General features: G+C 41.1%; 1 pseudogene; it reads left to right on the top strand.

Annotated features, from left to right (window-relative positions):
- The first annotated feature begins 6798 nt into the window (after positions 1–6798).
- LOC114705270 lies at positions 6799–7659 on the top strand (annotated as a pseudogene).
- Positions 7660–7857: the final 198 nt, after the last annotated feature.

The following is a 7857-nucleotide window of genomic DNA, read 5'->3' on the forward strand; positions in this document are numbered from 1 at the left end:
TACTCAGTTTCTTTAACTAAAGAAGAGGATGGGCTGAAGGAATAACACTTGCTTTGCTTGCCCCACTGGAATACTTTAAGATGCTTTGTCAATTGTGAAGAGCTATAAAGAAGGTATTAACTCAACATACTCTTATTGACTGCCCACTGTGTATAAAGCATCCAAAGAAAACTCACATTTGCCATTTACCTGCCTTTAAAGTCTTGGGGTAGGGAGGTTGTTCAGTCAGTAAAGTGTCTGCTCCAGCAAACACAAGGAGCCAAGTTCAAATTCACAGAACCCACACAAAAGGACTCCCACAAAATGTCCAACATAAAAAGCCAAGAATGAAACACATGCCTGTAATCCCAGAATTGGAGGGGTTCAGGGGAGGGAGACAGATCCCCGAAGCTCCTTGGCCAGCCAGCCTCACAGAATCACAAGTTACAGGTTCACCAGGAGAACTTGTCCCCAGACTAAAAGCAGAGGGTGATTAAGGAGAGACATCTGAAGTCCACATCTGGTCTCTACATGTACACAGGCACATACTACCCACATACACAACACCACACAAACATACACAGTACTGTATAACACAGACACACACCAGAAAGGAAGGGAGGAAAGACGAAGAAATAAAGACCGAGAAACAGAAACAAAGAAAAGAAAGAAACTGGTAGTCAAAGCTGGGGAGACAGCTCAGTTGATGTTTGTCCCTGGACCCACCCACCCACACACACACACACACACACACACACACACACACACACACGTACAAAACAAAACAACAAAACCATGCATCTCCCACAAAAACAAAGAAACTGGTAGTCATCAGAGAAAGAGAATATATATGTATACATATACATATATATGTATATTGTGAAGTAGAAAATCATGAGCCTAGTTGTCATCTGGCCTCCACAAGCATGTGACTGGCATGTCCCGCCCCCCCCACATGGTAGTAATAAATAAAATAAAGCAGAGGCTTCCATTTAAAGAACTGATTCTTTTCTTCTTTCCTTCCTTCCTTCCTTCCTTCCTTCCTTCCTTCTTTCTTTCTTTCTTTCTTTCTTTCTTTCTTTCTTTCTTTCTTCCTTCCTTCCTTCCTTTCCTCTTTCTTTCTTTCTTTCTTTCTTTCTTTCTTTCTTTCTTTCTTTCTTTCTTTCTTTCTTTCTTTCTTTCTTTCTTTCTTTCTTTCTTTCTTTCTTTCTTTCTTCCTGGCTGTCCTGGAACTTGCTCTGTAGACCAGACTGGTAACAAACTCAGAGATCTGCCTGCCTCTGCCTCCTAAATGCTGGGATTAAAGACGTACACCAACACCTGGCAAAACTGGTATTTCTTAAAAAGAAAGACAGAAAGAATAAATCATGATAGTCAAAATAGAGGCAAGCATACTGTTTTAAACAGCAAATCAAGTATGTGGCTGCTGGGCTGGAATTTATCAGTAAGATGACTAAAATTATAGCGTAATTGCCTTCAGGTACACAGCTTTAGCATCACACTCATTTCGTTCCTTGAACTTAATGCATTGAATTATTTCTTTCACTTATCGAAGACTTGTTGGACAACTATTGTGTTGTTCCCTGAGCTAGGAGATAGAGATACAGTGGAAATAAAAATGCATGCTCCTGTTATCAGGAAACATATAGCTCTGGAGTAGAAATAAACATACACAAATGTGATCCAAGAGAACAGGGTGTAATTATGGACAATAAAGTATTTCCAGCAGGGAGTCTAAAGGAAGTTGGTTTCAGCTGGGGTTGGAATGAGTTGGGGCTCTGGGTATTATAGGTGAACAAGGGCAAATAAAAATAACCTTCAATGCTAATGGCTCATGCTATAAAATCATCCCCACTCTCAGAAAGGTTTAAGAAGAGACCTCACTTCTCCTATGTGGGCTCTGACTCCTCTCTTCAGACACCCGCCACTTTGTTGTCTATGTGTCCACAACGCTGATAACTCTTCTTTTAAACATATCCCATAACAATTTGTCTCATTGTCCCTCTTGAACCCCCATTCAAAAACCTTTGACTGAGAATGCTCATAGAGGAGATCGCCATTGAGTGTGAACGAAAAGGGAAGACCCTCTAAAGCAAGGAGCATGGTTTTTTCCAGCAGAGGGAAGGTCCTGGCTGCAGACACAGAAGTTGAAGCATGCAGCCAACTTTGCATGTCTGCATTATAGACATGAGTTGGAGGAAGGGAAGAGGCGAAGAGTATATGATGGGACTAATTCGCTCTCCTTCATAACTTTGTCTAGATGCAGAGCTGTAATCACCTTTCCATCCACCTTGCCTCTGCTTCATAAAATCCCATCCATTTCAAGCCATCCTTAGCTGGAATCACTTTCATTTATGAGTTTCTGAAATTGTTTACAAATATTTTCCATCTGAAAGCCACGATGCTGAATAGCACACTGGATTTCCAGGGCTATGCCCTCTACTGCATATTGCTTAAAGGATTTTTGTGTGAACTTTTCTTGTTAGGAAAAAAAGTGTTAGAAAACAAATTCAAATTACCAGCCAGGCTTCTAGAGCTCTGAGTCAATTGTTAGTCTACTAAATCGTAGCATTGTTTGGAAATGTTTTTAAGTAAATTCTGTTCGTCCCATTTTGACATTCCTTTACCTCCACTGTGTGGCTTCAAGTGCAATACTGTTCACCAATCAGTGAGACTGAGGCCTTTCCTTTTTGCTGTGGAACCTATGGACTATTGTGTTCAAGCTCACAGGGATGGATACTCAGTGCTCCTAGGAAGCTGACATGTTAGTGACCTTTGTGATATATTCCCCACTGAGAATTGGACAGTCTTTATCTATTGTTGACTACAGGCTATCTTGCATGGACATCATTCCTGCCTTTTCAGCAGGAGTTGGTCCAGTGCAACAGCCATTTGCCATGGGGGAATTCCATTACCTGTCTTTCCCAGAAGGATAAATTCTGTCTGGTACTTCACACTGAAGAAGGGGGGAATTTAATTCAATTCTTTCAAGTGCTAGATTTACTTACACTATCAATTTACTGCTAAAACCACCATTCTCATTTTGGAGAAATAGAATAGGACCATATGTCTCAAACTTATCAACTGTCAGCATTTCCAGTAATGGTTTTTCTGCTTAGAATCAAAGGAAGACTCAGGTTTTTGAGTCTCCAAAGCCCTCTAGTTAGAATCTTAAGGAGATCATGATTTGGACCCAAACTGACTATGCTCTTTCAACAGAATGAGTTGTGTAATAAATTCAGTTTCTCATTTGCAAAGCATCTTAGGGAAGAGTTTGGCAGAGTCTTCAAAGGGTAGGTCTCTTCTCCTTTCATTGCTGGGTGAAGAGTATGCAAGCGTTCGGTGAAATACCACCACTGCTCATAAATCATCTGCATGTTTGGCCAAGTGACAAACGTTTGGCTTGTGGGGAAAGCTAGAAGATATTAGGATAAGTACATACATTCATTGGCTTGGAGATATATATGAAGGGATTGGTAAAAATTTGTGAGCCACAGATACATATTTCATAACCCTACCCCAAAATGATAGCATGGGAAAGTTCCCCTTTCTTTTCAGCCCAGATGACCGACTTGTGGGTGGAACAGAAATATGAATGCATCTTCTTCTCTAGTTTCGAAATAGAATGTTTGACATGTGGATAGAAGTTAAAAAGCATATCAAATATCTAACAAGACATGTGGCCTCTCCTCAAATAGCTTCTAATGCAGTTGGAAAGATGAGAGTGATGCTGTTATTCAACTAAAAGAACATTCATAATTAAGATGAAATGAATAGAAGTTACTACATTAAAGACCTGCACCTTAAGCTCTGGGAAGACAGGAAGCTGGGACAGTGCTATGCTGTGGAGGCACGCACCTGCAATCCCACCCCTCAAGAGGCTATGACAAGAGGAGGATGAGTTCAAAGCTAGCCTGGGCACATAGAAAGACCTTGTCTTATAAATAGAAAGGTTTTTTTATAAACATCGAAAAAGAAATAAAGTGGAACAAAGAATCACTGTGAATGGGTATCCCAAGGAAAGTCTCATGAAGGTTGCGATTTGTGTTCTAACTGAAAAGCTAGATAGTTTGTACATGCAAAATGAAAGAGAAGGGAACATTTTGATTAACAAAGGAGGAAGAAGCTGGCAAGACATAGGGAGTAGACTCTGTATGGTAGGCAGAAAGGCGAAGAAGATTGGCAATTGCCTGGGACAGAGTATGTGAGAGGGTTGGCATGGCCTGGTGGATTCCCACTTGGCCTTTTTGGTATGGGCTTAAGAATGTGGTTTGATACTGGGTGTGGTGTCCCCAGAGCCTTTAATCCCATCACTCAGAAGGCAATGATCTCAGGTGAGTTAGAGGTCAGCCTGGTCTACATAGTGAGTTTCAGGTCAGACACAGCTATAAAGTGAGACCCTGTCTCACAAAACAAAGAAACACAACAAAAACTCAAAAAATACTAGATAGAAAGAAAGAAGGAAGGACAGAAGAAAGGAAGGAAAAAAGTTGATTTGAGAGGTTGACATGGAGATGGTTCTCTGTAAGAACTTCTGTTATGCAAACAAGAAAACCTGACTCAGCATCTAGGTAAAATGCCAGGTGTCTGTGTGAGCACCTGCTGCTCCAGTGCTGAGTGTAAGGAGACAAGATCACTGTGGCTTACTGTCTGCCATCCTAGATAAAAGAACAGTGAGCTCTCAGTTCAATGAGAAACTCTGTTTCAAGGGTTCTCAATAAAATAAAGCAGAAAATGGTGTCTTCCTCTGGCTGCCATATGCACAGGCACATGCACATGCATGTGCATGTATGCCCATGTGCCTACAGACACACACACACACACACACACACACACACACACACACACACACACACACAGGTGGGGGAGGGAAGGAGGGAGAGAGATTTGAGTTCCAGAGTCAAAGGAGAGGCACCAGGATCCATTGAACAGCATAATGACATGAAGAAAGCAGTGTCATGGGACAATGAGAGTAGGATTTATGGGATTACATATGGCCATCCAGATGGCAAACCCTCCAGTTGCAAAGATTCCTCCTTGCCTGTACAATGAGCAGCGAGCTGATTGCAAAGGGAAAAAGCTGAAAGCTGGCAGCAAAGCAGGCTGTGTTGGAGAATAGGACCTAACAGAAGGAATTCAGATTGGAAGGACACTTTCAACCGGCTTATGACAAGGCTGCAATGCAACGTTCTGATATAGTGTACCCAAAGGAAACCAAGAGACACATAAACCCAGAAAAACAGGAGAGCTAAAACAGGGAGCATCTATTATTACCTGGCCTGGTGCCTGCCACTTCAACCCAATCTTCATTCACATCACCATGATTGTGAACTGACTGGAAATTCACGTTTTCTCATCCTGCCAGACTTTTGGCCAGAACATGCTTTCTCTCATTGTCTTGAATGCATCTTTTGTAGGTAGAATGGCCACCAAAGATATTCAGGCCATAATCTTTGGATTCTGTGAACATGCTATTGTGTAGCAAGGTGGACTTTTAGAAATTTAACATCTTATAGGCCTCAAAATAGGGAGGCTGATCCTGAGTGATCTGAGAAGGTCAATTCCAATCAGAGCATTTTTTTTTTCTTGGCTGTAGTTAGAGAGCTTCAGAAAAAGGAGAAAAAAGGAAATGTCAGAGAGACGTGAAACATGAGAGCAACTCACAGCCATTATATCTACTTTTGCTGAAGGGTGACGTGACATGAAAATTATGAGAAGGAATGCGGGTAGACTCCGGGAGCAAAGATTGGCCTGTGGCTGACAGCCAGGGAGGAGATGAGGACCTCCGTCCTACAAAGGAAAGGAAGCGAATTTGGTGAACAACTGAACAGGCATGTAAGCAAATCCATCCCCAAGCCCCAGAAATAAATGCAGCCACCATGTCTTAGACCTTAGGACACTCAAAGCATAGAAGTCATCCAAGTCACACTGTCTGTCTGCAAATTTATTTTTCACCCATGGAACAGTAAGATAATAAATTGATTTTCTTGAGCTGGCAAAATGGATCCGTAGTTCAGAGCACTAACTGTTCTTACAGAGGATCTGGGTTTGGTCCTCAGCACCCACATGTTGGTTCACAACTCTTTCTAATTCTAGTTCCATGGGATCTACGGCTTCTTTTGGCCTCTACAGGTACTGCATACATGTGGTACACATACACACATGCAAGAAAAACACTCATACACATAAAATAAAAATAAATCTGTAAAAAATGTTTTGTTTTTTAAGATCCAAAGTTCATAGTATAGTATTCTGCTAGGGAAGCCGCAGAAAACTAATAGAGCATCCTTCACACTCTATTCCAATATCATGCTCCTGGGGAGTTTTTTCTGACTATGTCCACTAATCTGGGTCGCAAGGGCTTTGGAACCGTGTGATCATGTGTTGCTGAGACAAGATGATTAGAAGATATTAGAAGACTTGGTTACACTATGCAAAGAAAAAAAAAGGATTACCTAATCACAAGTTCCCTTTAAAAATGCCATGGAATACTAAGGAAAATGTAATCATAGCATATTCTTTGGGTTGGTAGTGAATGTGTTTCCATTATCTCAAAGATGATAGCTTTACACTGTGGTATAACTCTGTTGTGCAATGGAAGGAGTTGTAAGTAGAATAAATCCTTATCTACTATTAGATGAAACTAGACCCATGTTAGTGAATGAAAAAATAACTATGTATGTATGTTATTTACATACATGGAAACAGCTAAAAAAAATTAAAAGTTAAACACACCAGCTAACAGGGCTAGTGAACTGGGAGCTTCCACGCATGTGCAGTAAGGTCCATCTGTCTGGCCTTCAAAATTTCACCTTGTTTTCACCAGCCAGCATCACTGGGTTTTTGACTTGTACCTTGTAGCTGCAACGGATCCAATTTTGAAACATGCCAATTTTGAGAGATATTACCAGGATACTGAAGTCCATTAGAAATATCCAGAAAATGACCACGTCTATGAAGGTAGTACCAGCTGTGAAGGACACCCATGCTCAGCAGGAAAAGCCAGCTCGGGTGTACGGAACAGGCTCCTTGACTCTACATGAGAAGGCTGGTAGTAAGGGGTCTGGGCACAAAAAGAAACATACACCTTCTTATTAGTACATCCTTGGGTCGAGGGCTTTGTGGGACTCTTCATTCCTTGGTGATTATGCTTACAGCAGCAGGAAAAGAAGTTATACTTGTTAGGATTGGCAAAAAAAAAAAAAAAAAATCAGGGGCATATTTTAAGGGATTCACTCTGACCAGGTTTTGGTGTCATTCAAAGACTTGGGATGGAAGCCCTTACTTTTGGAGAGGAGTAAATCATTGGCCCTGGATTGTTAAAGTCTGGATATGAGTTTGATGAAAGCTCTATCATTTTTAATCAGTTCAAGTCTGCTATCTCCTATAAGACAAAAGAGATGCCCCTTTTCTCTCTCAATACTATTACAACTGCGGAAAGCATGCACATTTATGATGACATTGTTGCTGATGTGCTGCCGAATTACCAGAAATCTAATCTACCTGAAGAAGTCTGCCACCAGTGAGCATGCTGCTAGGATGACAGCTATGGATAACAGCAGCAAGAATGCCTCTGATATGCTGAACAAATTGATGTTGATGTTCAACCTCACCCGCACAGCTATCGTCGTAAAGGAGTTGATTGAAATCTTCTCTGGGGCTGCTGCTCAGAATTCATGAAAATCAAGTTGCATCCTTACACAAGAGGCAAAGAAGGAAAACTTAGCAAACTGATTTTGACTGACTGCTGTCTTTCTCAGAAGAAATGTGGTCCACTGAGATACAGAGACAGCAAGGAGCTTGTAAATTATCTTACAACAAACAACTTACCATGAGAAAAAAAAATGAAAAGTTAAATGTGACACTATGTGGAATGAG

The sequence above is a fragment of the Peromyscus leucopus genome, chromosome X (assembly GCF_004664715.2).
Source record: "Peromyscus leucopus breed LL Stock chromosome X, UCI_PerLeu_2.1, whole genome shotgun sequence".
Classification (NCBI taxonomy): Eukaryota; Metazoa; Chordata; class Mammalia; order Rodentia; family Cricetidae; genus Peromyscus; species Peromyscus leucopus.